General features: G+C 33.1%; 2 long non-coding RNA genes across 3 annotated transcripts; one reads left to right on the top strand and one right to left on the bottom strand.

The window, feature by feature from the left end:
- Positions 1–71: 71 nt before the first annotated feature.
- LOC105155045 (uncharacterized) lies at positions 72–16,743 on the top strand. Of its 2 annotated transcripts, XR_015546403.1 has the most exons (4): positions 72–304; positions 15,344–15,544; positions 15,853–16,021; positions 16,111–16,743. It is a non-coding gene; the product is annotated as an uncharacterized LOC105155045 (long non-coding RNA). The 2 variants fall into 2 exon arrangements; XR_847273.2 differs by lacking the exon at positions 72–304 and having other exon boundaries at positions 13,474–15,544.
- On the bottom strand, positions 5,891–13,740 carry LOC147908433 (uncharacterized). Its single transcript, XR_015546404.1, has 2 exons — positions 13,644–13,740; positions 5,891–13,539 (listed from the first exon to the last, which is right to left on the bottom strand). It is a non-coding gene; the product is annotated as an uncharacterized LOC147908433 (long non-coding RNA).
- Positions 16,744–16,831: the final 88 nt, after the last annotated feature.

The raw sequence follows: 16,831 nt of genomic DNA, 5'->3' as shown, positions 1-16,831 counted from the left end.
AAAGGAATTTATAAATACATGTGTTGCATAGCGGCTTAAAAGAATAGATTTCAATGCCATGCGAAATCGACTGGGAATTTATTTATATGTAATTATCAATACTCTATAAAGTAATAATTATCTTATAGTATACTGTCTAATCCAAAAATGTTGCAGTGCTCACAGATCTACAAGACGTTTAAAACATGAAGTATACAAATATGAAGTGGCTTGTGCTACACTCGCAGAATATCAGTCTACGCAATATTTAACAATTTCATGTTTATGTGTCGCTGATCCTTAATATAAATTGTTATATGTTATTGTAAGTTGTATTATTTTATTATAACTTTTATTGCTTACTTACATATTCTTAATATACTATCAATAATAATAAAGTTTCAAAATTGTTAAAGAAAAACATTCAACTCTTCTTTTTATCATTATTAAAGATTATTATTAATTAAAAATATATAATTGCTGTTTAAAAATATAAGATATAAACATATATGTTGTTGTAAATTCTACGTTTTATATTGTATTATATAGTTTGAATTTTTATGAAATAGAAAATAAAGGTCCATAACGATTGAAACTGGATCTTTAATAATTCAATGTGAATTTGTGTATACTATACAGGGTGAGTAAAAAGTCCCGAACCGGTGAAATATCTCGAAAATTAAGCATTTCCGAAAGAGATGTTTCCTACAAAGTATCTAATTAGTAATAAGGCTTATAAATTTTATAAAATTTATAAAACACAGAAAAAAAGGACTACGAACCAAAAATTGTTATATAAAATAAAACACGATAATATAGAATGTAAAAAAATAATAAAAGAAACAGAAATATTTTAAGTTAAAAATTTAATATAGAACACTAGTAGATGTTTCGATCGCGATTGGATCATTTTCAATGTCAAAAACATACGTAATAGTTACAGTCGAAAAAAACCAAAACATAATAAATTATCTATTTCGCTCAGATGCTGGTAACATGAAAACGATTATCATAATATACGAATATCATAATTATAATGTATAACGGAAAAAGAACGTATGCATAATAAAAGCTACTTGCAATCAGTCATTAAAATGCTTATAATGTCAATTTTAGTAAATCGAATGTCCTTTGATTAGAAATGAACAGAGAACGCAAATATAAGTCTGATCTTGTAGAAAAGTATAATATAAGTGAAATTATAGCGCAAGATTAATAATATGATTGAATATCAATTATATTATAAAGAAATTATAGCGCTAGATAACAATAGAAAAAAAAGAAGAAGAAAGAAAAACCAAATAACAATATAATATATGAGATGATAAATAGCAAAATTAATGAACGTTAAGATTGCAAAAAGTATATCTATATATTAACTGAACTTTATAAAATAGTAACAGCTAATAATAATGCATGATATCTTTAATATAACATACCTTAAGTCAAAAAATAAAAAGGGTTTCGGGTAAAAACAAATAATACATTAAAATTAGAGACAATGCGAAAAGAAATAAAACAAAATCTTGTCTCCTCGGTGTTCTGAGACATAATGGAATCACAAAATTGACATTCAGAGAAAGAAGGAAAAAGATAGTAGGAAAGTGATGGAAGGAGGAAAGTAAGAAGGGATAGAAATGTAGATGAAAACGTAGAAGGAATAATAAAGACTAGAAGGAATTAAGAAGGAGAGAGAGATTGAATAATAGGTAGATAGGATTCAGGCAAAGATTCTGTGTCGGTTTGTCTACTTAAGCCTTGTTTTTGTCTTTTTGTGTACCATTTCAGATATCAATCTCTTATTATATGAAGATTCATTGTCTAATATTCACTAATTTCACTTCATTTCATCTGAAATTGTGATTGAGATTTATACGGTGGTCAGAAATGACTGATGGAGAACCCGTCTTTTTGTTGATATCTGAAATATGTTCACGTATCCTCGTATTCAATTTTCTTTTGGTTTGGCCAACATAATTAGCCTTTAGCAATTATCACATGAGATCTTATAGACCATATTTTGATTAGAAAGCAATTCTAACTTATCCTTTCCTCTCTTTATAAAATTTGTTAAGGTGTTGATGATGGAAAATGCTAAAATACAGTGAAACATGTTGCATACAGATAAGAAACTTTCGAAGATAGATTTAACATAAGGAATTGTAAAAAATTTTTTATTGATTTGTAGATTATGTGTAGTCTGTTTATTATGTATGTGAAAATTTCAATCAGTTTGAACATAACAATCTAATTGAAACCATACATATTTTTCTTAATAATGGCTATCCTCTCTCTTTTATTTTTTTCACAATTGAAAACCGATTGAAATTTCACATAATAAACAAACTACACATAATCTATAAATCAAAAAATTTAATTTTTAAATAAAAAAATTTTTACAGTTCCTTATGTTAAATCTATCTCCGAAAGTTTCTCATCTGTATCCAACATGTTTCACTGTAAATTAGCATTTTAAATTACCAACACCTTAAACAATTTTATGAAGAGAGGAAAGGACAAGTTAGAATTGTTTTCTAATCAAAATGTGATCTTATGTGATGATTGCAAGGCTAGCTATGTTGGCTAAATCAAAAGAAAATTGAGTACGAGGATACGTGAACATATTTCAGATATCAACAAAAAAACGGGTTCTCCATCGGTCATTTCTGACCGTATAAATCTCAATCACAATTTCAGATGGAATGAAGTGAAGATATTAGACAGTGAATCTTTATATGTGTATAATAAGAGATTAATATCTGAAATGGTATAAAAAGACAAAAACAAGGCTTAAATAGATAAAACGACACAGAATCTTTGCCTGAATCCTATCTATTATTCAATCTCTCTCTCTTTCTTAATTCCTTCTAGTCTATTATTATTCCACGTTTTCATCTACATTTCTATCCCCTCTTACTTTCCTCCTCCCACCACTTTCCATTTTTACTATTTTTTTCCTTTCTTCTCTGAATGTCAATTTTGTGATTCCATTATATCTCAGAACAACCGAGGAAACAAGATTTTGTTTTATTTCTTTTCGCATTGTCTCTAATTGTATTATTTGTATCCAAAACTCTTTTTATTTTTTTATTTAAAGTATGTTATATTAAAGATATCATGCACATTATTTTTAGCTGTTACTATTTTATAAAGTTCAGTTAATATATAGATATACTTTTTGCAATTTTAACGTTCATTACTTTTGCTATGTATCATCTCATATATTACATTGTTTTGTATGTTAGTCTTTAATGGTTATCTGGTTTTTTCTTTCTTCTTCTTTTTTTTCTATTGTTATCTAGCGCTATAATTTCGTTATATTATAATTTATATTATTAATCTTGCGATATAATTTCACTTATATTATACTTTTCTACAAGAACAGACTTGTATTTACGTTCTCCGTTCACTTCTAATCAAAGGGCATTCATTGGGTTTACTAAAATTGACATTATGAGTATTTTAATGACTGATTGCAAGTAGCTTTTATTATATATATGTTCTTTTCCATTATACATTATAACTATGATATTCATACATTATGATTCGTTTTCATGTTATCAGCGCCTGAGCGAAATAGATAATTTATTATTAAAAGTAATAAAAAGGCTCTGTACTTAAACAAAAGGTTAAACAAAAGGTAGTATAAAAGAAGGGCAAAGAGCCAATAACGTATAAAAGAATTTTAATTTAAATAAGCAAAATTAATACAAAACAATTAATTATCACTAATTATCCTCCTAGTATTCAACTCGTTGTTGATAGGTGCTTGTACAATAGCCAATCCAATTTCGAGAGAATTGATATTGCTCCCGACGGTTTTGATGGGGCTCCTCCTTTAAACTCTTTACGGGAAAAATGGTTTGTCAATTTGAGCGACATTGACGTTCCCTTAGAGGTTCGTTACCTCTTGCAACTTGGCGAAAAATTCGGGCTTTCTATTAACAAATACAATAAAGACAGTACCTTAATCGAATTTATTAAATATATAGAAAATAATATCACTGGTCGTCCCAATAACATTATTAATTTTGTCAGACATAATTCCCTTCCAATCCTTAATAGATTCCAAAATAATTTTCCTTCTCCTACATCCACCGACAAATTAATTTTGAACTGGTTGCGCACTACCAAGAGGTTTATCAATGACCACCCTAATATACTACTTACTAACGCCGATAAGGGTAACGTCACTGTTGCTCTAGACTCCTACAAAGACGCCTATGTATCGAGGATGGAGAAGATTCTCTCGGACACGAGTACTTACGTCTTAGTTGATAAAGATCCTAGTAAAATATTAACAGGAGACGCGCTTTTTTGGTGAGATGGAGGCGGGATCAATTTATTGACGAGCTAACATACCGTAGACTGCTTACATCTGATGGTGTTATACCTAGAGCTTACAGCCTAACTAAAATACATAAGGAAGGTTACCTATTGAGAGTGATTGTTTCTTGTATAAACAGTCCGTTATATAACTTTTCACTCTTTTTACACAATTTAATTAGTGACAGTATTCCAAAAGCTCCCAGCTTCATTAAAGACAGTTTCCATTTAGTTGAGCAGTTAAATGGTTCTGTGTTTGATCCTAATTATGTTTTGGCTTCGTTGGATGTAATATCCCTTTTTACTAACATTCCTGTTGAGCTAGCATTAAATAGCATCGACAGGAGGTGGGTTTACATCTCGGCGAAGCCAAACATATCAAAAAATGAGTTCATTATTGCTGTCAGATTTTAAACTCTACCTTTTTTACTATTAACAACAGAACTTACAGACAGGTGTTCGGCACTCCGATGGGTTCACCATTATCTCCAATTATCGCGGACATTGTAATGCAAGATCTAGAAGAAATAGTACTAAAAAAATTGTCAGCACAACCCTTGTTCTATTTTAGATATGGACGATATTTTGCTCGCGCTTCCATCTAACATTGTCAATGATACTCTGAACATTTTTAATTCCTTACATAAGAGATTACAGTTTACCTTGAGATTGGTACAGATGGCAGATTGAGTTTTCTCGATACAATACTGATTATAGATAACCAGAGAATTATATTTGACATTTACCATAAAAAGACATTTTCTGGAAGGTTTCTTAATTTCCATTCAAATCATCCTCTGTGTCATAAAAAAGGTACCATCATTAGTTTTATTGACAAAATTATCTTATTATCACATCCACGATTCCAACAAAAAAATTTGATAGATGCTATTCATATTTTCTTAAATAACTGTTATCCTCTTCCCTTTATTTTCTCTACAATAGAACGCAGATTAAAGTTTCATAAATATAACAAAGATACTACACACTATTCACGCAATAAAGACAAATATTTTACGATTCCTTATGTTAAATCTATTTCCGAAAGTTTCCTTTCAATCTCTAGTATGTTTCATTGTAAATTGGCCTTTTCTATTCCTAACACTTTAAAAAGCTTCATAAAGAGAGGAAAAGACAAGCTTAATTTCCTATCCAATCAGAATGTTGTTTACAAGATCTCATGTGATGATTGTGAGGCGAGTTATGTTGGTCAGACAAAGAGAAAATTGAGCACGAGACTACACGAACATATCTCTGACATCAAAAAGAATATAGGTTCTCCTACTGTCATAACTGATCATCGAATCAATTTTGATTATAATTTCAAATGAAATGATGTGAGAATTTTGGACTGCGAATCTTCTTACAATAAGAGATTGGTGTCTGAAATGATTCATATTAAAAGACAGAAACAAGGCCTTAATAGACAAAATGATACCGAATCTTTACCCAATACTTATTCACAGATCATTCAATCTCTTTCTCCTTCTTGACTGCTTTCCCTTCCCTATCCTTCTCTTCTCTCCCTACTTTCTCTCCCTTCCACCTTTATTCTTTCCTTCTTATTATTTTTTTCCCCCTTCCCTTTCTAGTTTTCCATTTCAACCTTCGTGTCTTTATATGTCGTACTTTATATCTTAGCTTCTTAGAGAGACGATCAATTTCGATTCCAATCGCATTGCCTAATCGATAATACATCATTTCGACACATAAGGTATTTATTATAAATTTATTTGTTCTAAACTCATCATACATATACAATAAATGTCAGCAATTTACTCTTTTTTTTCTTATGTGCTTATCTTATAATATCAAAGATAATTTTTGCCTCTTTCTTTTAATTTTGACTTACTATTTACGACTTATTTTGTATTTTTCTTTTTATTGTTTGCGACTCGATTTGTACTTTTCTTATTATTTTTATTTACTTCTATCGTTAATTTATTATTACAATTTATACTTGCTAACAGAAACATGTTCGTCCTTATACACACACACGGTTCGGAGGAGCACATTTTTGTCAACTATAATCGTTTGTTTGATTTCCTCTCAATTTGGAGCGAGTTTTATAATTAATTTTGCGTCCGAATGCGAATTTTACTTAATTTCTTATGTTTTTATCTACGTTATAACTCTATTGTTAATTACCATTGTTAATTTATTTGTCACACTAATTTATTTGTCACATTGAAAATGATCCAACTAGGATCGAAACGTTTGTTTTGTTCACCTTCTGATTGTCAAATTATATTTTACGTTTTTAATTTTATGACATAGTTTTATTTCAATTTTTTTAACTATTTATACAGTTTGTCAATTTATGTTTTAGGCTCGTAGCTCTTTTTCCTTTTTACTTATTTTGATTTATTGAGCCTTATTATTTTTATAAAATAAAATAAAACAAACTCCAATCGAGTCATTTTCAATGCAATCTTGCAATAATCTTGCAAACATCGTTTTAAATTAAAAATTCGTACATAATCTTACAATATTCTTACAATTCCTTAATATAAAATTTTTTCTTTCTGTGTAATACGCTGCGAGTCATTTTTATCAAGAATTAATAAAGTCATAAGAAAATTCTGGAAAAGTAACCGTAAACAAAAAGAATTAATATTAATCACATAAAAATTAGTAATATGATAATGTACCTTAGTAAATCTGTTAAGAGTCCAATAATAGACAACGAGAAAAAAATGTAAAATGTAATCCATTTCATACAATAATCCATTTTGATACAATAAAATAATCTTTTTATTTTATAAATTATTGTAAGCAAATTCGCAAAGGTAACAAGCATATGACTTACACGATATCAAAAAACGAAATGTCAAGCAGAAAAACATTATCGAGAATGGAAAACGAAAAAATAGGGGAAAAAGGAAAGAAGATATTAGAAAGGAGAATGTATAATGTCAGATACAAATCCGGCAAAGACTCCGTGTCATTTTGTCTATTAATCCCATGCTTCTATTTTTTAATATGGACCATTTCAGATATCAACCTTTTATTATATGAAGGCTCTACATCTAATATTTCCAATTTATGATTTTCATCTTGGCTTTCATAGCCGCTCAAACAGCAGTGGCAGCAGCTCTCTCTTCGAAAGTCGAATCTGTTGTAATACGTTTCCGTACCTTTTCAACGAGTATTTTATCAGTGTCGTTTCGCGAGATCTTTATTCCGTCAATAAGCTATGTCGTGTTCGCAACACATCGAGTCCAACGGATTAATGCTTCGATCGCCTCAGTCGCTTTTCTAAATGCGTTCTTGAACCGCAAAATTGATATCTGAGGATATGTAATTCGAATGGAAGTGCATTTATCGCGTGATTTAAAAAGCCGCAGCCTTTTGTTGTAGTTGACATTCGCAACAATTTTTTAATAAATGATGCCGGACCATCGATATGCGATCGATGACAAGGCAAATTATAATGTTTTAAGCACCGATGATGTTGCTGAACTTCTGAATCAGCTTTTATATGCTCAGAGAATCTGTCCCACAGTTGATCTATGTAATTTTTAAACTTTTTTAACAAAATAATTTTCGAAATACATTCCAACTCTTTGGTGGTTAAAACTATGTATATCACAGTTGTCCGATACAATAAGAAACATTTTCAATACTTTCAATAGTTTCGCTCTACGCACTTCTATAAATAGCTTCGCTCTCGGTGCAATTTTTTCAGTTTATATCAGTATCGTAGAGGGGATGAAGATATGAGATTCGTGCTACAATCGTAAACAATCGTAATTAATATTGACAACAAAGTACAGAAAAAGAAATGCGCAAGCATGTTGCCGATTTCTATACGTGGTATTATCTGCGGTCCATCAAATTGCGGCAAAACAAACGTTCTGATAAGTTTATTAGAAAATCCACATGGCATACGCTTCGAGTGTACTCGAAGTCGTTGCAATAGCCAAAATATCGATACTTGGAGAATTTATTGAAAAAATTTCAATTCGGATTGAAGATTATTGTACATTCTCCAATAATAGCGATGTTGTTTTACCGAATGTGGCGCTTCCAAATTTTTATCTTTGACGACGTGGCTTGCGATAAACAAGACACGATCAAAGAGTACTTTGCGATGGGTCGACACGCGGACGTCAACTGTTTCTATCTTTGTCAGACGTATGCAAAGATATCGAAGCATCTTATACGTGATAATACAAATCTGTTGATCTTGTTCAAACAGGATGATACTAATCTGAAACATGTATACAATGATCATATAAATACCGACATGTCTTACGAGGATTTCTGCGAACTGTGTCGCTGCTGTTGGCAGCAAAAGTATGGATTGTAGTGATAGATAAAGACAGTGCGCTCACAAATGGACGATACAGAAAAGGATTTAATGAATATGCGATACCGTTAATTAGTCGTTGTCAATACGTCAACTACGCAACGTTCCCTTTCGAGTACAACATGGATAGCAACAAGGAGCTGAAGGATCGTGAAAGGATAGCGAAGCAGATTGCGAAAACCAGTGATTCAGTTAAAAAGTATCGCGTTTTGAAAACCGGTAAAATAAACGAAGACATAGCGCTTGAGAAACACTTTCAGCCTATCGTCGAACCTCTGAAACAGATTGTCGAAAACATCGTTAGCAAGGAATCTTAGCGATTAAGAAAGAAGTAAATATTGCAAAGAACAAAATTATTAAGAAACGAAAACCTAAAGATAACGAAGATAACGAAGATGATGATGATGATTTCTGAATGGATAAAGCATGGCTTCAATTAACACCATCGCCTAAAAAGCAACGAACAAAAGAACCGATTGTCATGTTGGATTCACTTAATTCTACATTGATCGCATCACGCAAATTATCGTACGAACATTTCTTCCTTAGTCGAAGATGTTTATGAAACGCCCAATGAACCACTTGAAATGTTAGTTAAACAGTCTTTGCAAACGTAACAAGTTCGTGAAGAGTTGCATGATCAATTAGGGCCGCTGGAACAAAAATACGTAAACATGCTTCTCAGTGACGACAGAGAAAAGGAGATCGATTTATGGCATATATCTCAACGAGAACGGCACGATGCTCGGTGACAAACAGTTCGATTTAGACATGAGTAATTTTGTGATCGTAGAGATCATGGAGTAAAGTTCAAAGCTACACCTAGGTTGTATTAATTAATTTTCAAAAGTATTCCCGACGACACTATTTATACAGAGAATGATAAACTAGCATATAAAAATATATTGTTGGCAACGAATGCTCATAGGCGCAGTCATAAAGCGGATAATCCAATAGTGGGTAGCTGAGATTCGCTTCGGCATACGAGATGTTTTATGAAATTAACGAATGTACAGCATGTAGTTTGAAAACTTCTAGAACTTTCGAAATCTTGAAAATTCTCCTTCTTTATTAGAAATCAAAATTGTTGTCAAACCTCATGCTGTACATATACTCAAAAATGTCTGTTAACACCATGCGCGTAACTCGTTCATGCTCCAATCACCAAATTTTGGTCATAATAATAAGTGCTATAATAAGGCCAGCTTCACGAAAGAATTTCAAGAAATTGAAACGGGGAATACGCAATAATTTTAGTCTACGTCGAAACATTGATCAACAACGTTTGTATAAGATATTTGTAACATTTTTTTGCATTGTATATCACGACAAAAAAAAATGTCTGAAAAGAAAAGTATTGAAAAGTGGCGACTGATAGGAGAATTGCATGCTCCAGCGAGAAAAAAATTTTCCACGCAGACGTATCATAGTTTACGGATACGATGACCTGTGGCAGGCTGATGTGATCGAAATGCCCTTACATACGATTCAACAAAGGTTACCACTATATTCTTACCGTTATCGATGTATTGAGTAAGCATGGACCGTATCTCAAAATGAAGAATGGAAATCAGATGACTACAGCGATAGAAAAGATAATTTGAAACGAGAGAAGATATCCATAAAATTTGTAAACCGATATGGGAAAAGAATTTTACAACACAAATGTGCAAAAACTCTTGAAAAAATATAAAATAAATCATTATTCAACGTATTCCGTAATAAAGGCGTCGGTCGTCGAACGATTCAATCGACATTGAAAAACGATATGTGAAAACAATTTACAATGGAAATTACAAATTGATCGACTTATTGCCGCGTCTTGTGTCAGAATACAACGCACGAAAACATCCGCATGAATTATCCGTATGTGACCTATCGATGTGATACTCCACAAATCTCCCCACAAATCTCCCCACAATACTCCCACAATCGCCCCAACAAACTTTTAAACACGGTGTATAGTAGCGTAAAGACCGTCATACTCCCGTGATTCAAAGTGAATGACTTGGTACGTGTAAAATTCAAAACAATCTTTGAGAAAGGTTACACGCCAAATTGGATCACGGAGGTGTTTAGAATCGTCAAAGTACAAAAAATTAATCCCGTAACTAATGACGTATCTTCTGGAAGATTATCGCAGAAAACTGCTCGCTGAAGGATTCTACGAGTTACATCGCGTCGCTAATCCCGACGTATATCTAGTTGAAAAAGTGTTGCGCAAAAAAGGTAATTACGTTTACGTGAAATGACTAGGATTTGATAATTCGCACAATTCATAGATACATAAGGCCAATGTGTTATAAAGAAATGTATTTCTACGAATTATATATCATTACAAATACATAAGTGTACAAAAAATGAGATTCATTTTACTTATTTCTCTTTTCTTTTATATAGTAATATTTTATAATGTCTCCATGGCAGTGTGTCTGTAGAATCTGGCACAATGTATCGCTTGTCGTACGGACTTAAAGCAATTTTCGTTTCCGATATCGTATATACTTCGTACAATTTCGATCTTATGCACGAGTGCCTGTGCTTCATTTCGTTATTTAGACATTGCATGTAATCATCAAATGTTATCGATCTTGCTATAACGTTATTTTTGCCTTTTTTTGCCTTCTTCGTATTCAACTTCTTCCCATCAACGCGCAAAGCGTACATTTTTACTCTTACGACGAATTTAGTCATGATTGTGCCGTTGTTTTCATCTTTCATTAAGCCCGGAATTTTTTTATTAGCTAGCAGAATACAATACGCATTATCAACCGCATAATCGCTAGTGTCGAATCAGTTAATACGTTTCATAATATCGTAGATGTTGTCGCAGTCGATGTTGTAAATGAGACTATTCGTATCAGTGTACATAACTTTACAATTTTCTCGAAACAGCAGTGCCATACTTGCAGTAACATTCGTACAAACATATCTTGGATATATTGAGGATACACATACCCACGTATATCGATTTGTTGAATTTCATCTCGAGTTTATACATTTCTATGAAATTACGCGACTAGATTCTCGGAAAAAACGATTTCTACTATGAAAGTTTGGTTTTGCGATCATTGTCTCCGCACCATATCTCTCGTCCCAACGTGTTACAAGTCGCACATCGATGTGGTTGCGCACATTCTCCATGGTTTTACCAAATACAACAATATTCATTAATATATACAAATTTTTTTCAAACTCGTCGGCAAGAGTTCTAAAATTCGTATTAAGATGTATTCGCGAAGCTATGGAGATTGTGCGAATTGCAGTACGCAGTAAATTTTTGCGATTTTGAGACCGTGACAAGTATATTACGATAATTACGTAACGCTTCTTATCAATACAACGTAGCGAGGAGTTTCTTCTCTTGCTTGTTGGGTGATTTCTCGCGCGTCGGACAGAATGGTAGGTCTGTGTAAGCGTCATGAAGATGTTGCGGATACTCTAAGTCTAAGCCTCGAAAACGTAACCCGTGAATTGCAACAGTCGTAATATCAAAATTTTCTACATCGTCGACCCATCGAAAATCGGCGTAATGGTTGACACATTGCCCAATCGTACAGGTTGTTAACGTCAAAATACCTAAAGTACGTCGACGGTTTCGATGGATCGTATGATTGCATATACTTATTGCTAGCTCGTGCATATCTGATTGAACATTGGCTTAGACTTCCACGCGTTCGATGAACATGACCATGTCGATGTCCGTAAGAAGTTCGAATTTTATACGTGTATGTTTTAACATCGCATTCTATGTAAAACCGGTAGTGAATAATAATACGCGGAGTCGAGCCCGTAACTCGCGATGCAACTATTATGGAAATTTTCAAAAACATCGGCAAATAACAAAATGTCTGTCTTTAAATACAGATCGCTATATTTACCGAGCGTTTGAATGGAGAACTGAGAACGGCCACACGTTGACGGTATGCGCATAATCGCTCTCGATACAGTATCACCTGTCAGCGAGCTATAAAATAATTCGCGCGATGGTAACTCGGTTTCCTCTAACTTTTCGATGCAGTCAATGTACTCGTATGGAAATATGTTTTTGCGTGTGAGAAGATCGAAATCCTCCGCGCTGAGATTGAAAAATTCAGACCGTGTAATTTTCAATTTATTGAGATATGACGTCAATTTTTCTAAATTGGTGAGAAATATATAAGAATCAATAAACGTAAATCAAAAAACGTAAATTTATACATTTTTTTTTATTATTTGCAGTGTCGTCGACATGTTTTTTGAAGGAAATATATTTTTCTTTTGTTATAAGAAATATATTTATTCGTCCTTTATATATACGCGATAGCTACATCCTTGATAATAAAATGCGCGTCGTATCCCGATAAATTATGAAAAATTATAGGAATGCAACATGAATCTTTGTAATTCAAGTTGCAATTTGAATGCGCAGGACCTCTGCATCGCCCGATCAAGTGGCAATGATCGCGTACCCACGTGTCATCCGGTGCAAACAATTTTTCACACACGTGGTAGTGCGTAGCGTTGTTAAAATTTATCATATCATCTCGCGTAAAATCTGCCATGGGAATGTTAGTGGACAAGAGAAGTCTTTATTTTATACGCTAAGTTTTTAAGTTCCTCGGCGAATCACGCAACGCAATCGTTACCGCGACGAAACTTATATATACACAACGAATCGTACGAACAGGACATAATGCTAAACTAAATATCCGATGATGCTGGTACGTGTAGCTGGACGTTTCGATATCCCTCTCCGTCTTCTCCAAGATGCATTCAAGTCGGTGTAGACTACGAACGGGATACGTTCCTTCCTGATGTAATTGCCGAAGCTCAACCACTTGTCGTCTTTGCTCGGTAATCTGATGGCACAGTTGTTTAATTTTTCGCAGTCTATTGCGTGGTTCTCCAGTTTTGCATTCGAACTAAAATAGTGTAAACATCTGAAAAAAGAATGTATAATTTATTATTTTCTCAAAGAACTTTTTTTATTATAAAAAATTTTTACGTAATTTTTACAATATATAGATATCGATCGCAAAAGTACTTTTTACGCTCTTTTTTGCTGAGTTGCGAGCTCACATGAGCAGATCTTTGATCCACACAAAGTGCTCTGCGTTATTGTTCTGAGGATCCTGCACGCAAAGCAAATTGACGTGCTTATCCCTCTTCATATCAGTGAATCATAAAGGAAAAATCGTCATTTCTTTTTGCTTCTCGAAACCGTTGATGGAGATGTTAAGATTTTCAAATTTTTTAATTTGACTCAACGTCATTGGAAACTGAATGTCTTTAAGATTTAATACTATCGTATAATGTGGATATGATAACTCCCGATTTGTATTACTTTGAGCTGGGTGTAGAGCGACTACCATCGATCAGGCAAAACACGCATTGTCTAAAGATTGCACGTTGATTATCGCTTTCTTCATTTTAATTTCCCTCACAATGTGGCATCCCACATGCAAAGGATTGTATGTTTATGTTAACAGTCAAATTTAAGATACGCGACAGCCGCTCCTGAAATTCCTCGAGCGATGCTAAGATGAGCTCGACAATGCGCGACGCGTATCATTCTTGTAAATTGGATGAATTAAAGAGTTCATAGTTTTTCGTACTAACTTTTATTGGCGCGTTTATCACCTGGTATAAATTCATCATTATTAATGTAATTAAACATAATGTTTATTTTAATATTATTATGTCTCTGCATAACAATTTGCACACACTCAATTTCAAACACAATTTCTCTCGCATCTTCAAGAAATTGACGAGGTTCGATGTGTCCAAAGTTTGTTATCGCGTCGGTCAATATACGGCTTTCGAATGCGGTATCTATCTCTCGCCATCTGAGTCCCGCGCTGTATCCGGCACTCATTTGCATGAAATGTCCACGCACCGAATCCTTTAAATTTTCGAGTCGCACGATACGAGCGATCAACAACACCGATGTCTAATTGTCTAACACCGATCGGTAACCGCGGACGTTAATGCTGCTTTGTTCCTCCAGCGATTCGCTTCGGATGAAATCGTTGCATCGTTGTTTCCACGCAAGAAATTCTTCTCGCGTATTCAACTGTGCGATTTGTTCCATCAGATTACGCTCCACTTGCTCCATATTATAATATCTTTTTTTCACAGTCTTTTTATTAAAAAAAGTTTTGAGAAAATCTATATTTTTTAGTCTGTTTTTTGTATCTTTTACAAAACTTTCACAACACCTTGTATCACTGTGTACAAATAGGACACATGTTACACAGCATTATTTGATAAAGAAAACCTTTGCATTCCGAACAGGAATAACCTTCGAGAATCACACATATGTTGGCATCATGTTTTCGAATGGCACGAAGACGTGAAAATTGATCGTATATTCTTACGATGCATAATGAGCAATATCTTTTATGATCATCAGTGTAGTAGAACTCAATGCAGCACAGGACGTGTTTGATCAAGATGCGATATTCCTGTTTTTCCATTTTTTTTACGAAGGCGAAAGTAACGCCACTTAAACGGCTGTAGCTTGTAAACGAATGAACGAAATGTCATGAAACTTCATGCATAAACTAGTGACAGATGAACCTCTCGAAATGAATCATGTTCATTTTCTAGTGGCGCCACCTATTGAAAAATCCCGGGACTTTTCAGCCCATGTAGTATGATTGTTGCGTCATTTCTTAAATACACTGTGTGTCTTAACGTATTTTTAACGTGTTTGAATATTTTCGAAGGGCGATTTTATTGTAGCGCTAAAAATTCTTATTTGAAAAGAGTGTGGGAATAGATGTACGTTAATGATGTAATAAAAAAAACTTTGATTAAAAAAGTTTGATACGATCACTTTAGACAAACAAGGTTCGATATGATCAGAGTGCATACTTATGATACGTGCCACTCCAACGGATCAGTCCCTTAGTTTCCACTGCGGCCACCGTAGAAAAAACATGTGTAAGGATATTATATATACTTTAAAACGTTTATAATTGAAAGTTGTGAGTTTCCGTTACTCTGTGTAAAAAAATGGATAAACAATATTGTTCGTCGATGCATTTGATTCGCGGTAGAGAACTTGTATTGTGCAATGCGCTTACTCGCAATACTAATACATGGTGCTGTGAACTTAGACGATCGAATCAATTTAATTTAATACATTTATGATACTTACTACGCGAGAACCTCATCCGGTATCCTTCAATATTCATAATCGCAACTGTACATTGAAGTATAAAGTATCTAAAAAAAAATCCTCACTTTAGGATATGTAAAAAAATATGGAAGGGAGCAGTATTTAAAAAAAGAATCTGGACAACATTATCAATCTCTCAGACAGATTCGACGGACAGCTATCGCTAGTTCTCTGAGAAAAAAATCTCAAGCTATAAACTATTACGTTCCGATTCAACAAGATGAAGCACGCTGGGGACAGTAAGTTTGTGTTCAATTACATAAAAAATTTTGCGCACATTTTATATATTATACATTTTTCTATGCTTATTTTTTATTTCTTTTTACAGTGTATCTTCTCATTCGAAATCTTGTTAAACCTCTTACACCTTGAAGGAGATACTCATTAACGCCTGTGGCTTATAAATATTTAGACATAGGAATCAGCGTAGGACTTGTATCCCATGTGGAAATTGCATTTGGTGATACTCGAGATAACCGGATAATCTTATCTCACGCGACATAGAAGGCATTCATCGACAGACGCGAGGATATTGAGCAGCTTCAGCGGTCTGTAATTACGCTATCGTTCCTAACCATTCAAGGTCTGAATGTGTAAATCGATCGGAATTTTGTAAACTGTATGGTACAAATAAAGTAAAATTATCATGCAATAAATGTTTTTATATAATGCCATTAATCTTGCTTTTCATGCTTGATCTCGAACATTGTGTCAAGCATGTATATTTAGGACTCTCTCAGAATGTGATAACACGAATAAGAAATTTAAACATTTTATTTTATATTTACGTCAAGAATGTGTTATTAATAAACGCGACGCTGTAAATATGTTTCACAATATTTGTGATAAAAGTTTCCTTATAGAGTGTGAATTGATAGCATTCACTTTAGATCAAATTGTATACTATATATTACATGAATAAAAAATGTGAATATTAAAAAATAAATATTAATAAATATTACTCTACGTTTAAAATTATTTATTCTTTTGTCCCTACACCATTCCTTCGTCATTCTCCGCGTTAATTGATAAGACACTCATTACAATTT

Source organism: Acromyrmex echinatior, chromosome 10 (genome assembly GCF_024713525.1).
Source record: "Acromyrmex echinatior isolate Ae372 chromosome 10, ASM2471352v2, whole genome shotgun sequence".
Taxonomy (NCBI): Eukaryota; Metazoa; Arthropoda; class Insecta; order Hymenoptera; family Formicidae; genus Acromyrmex; species Acromyrmex echinatior.
Note: the sequence above shows the minus strand (reverse complement) of the source record. Positions and strands in the feature narration are given on the sequence as shown.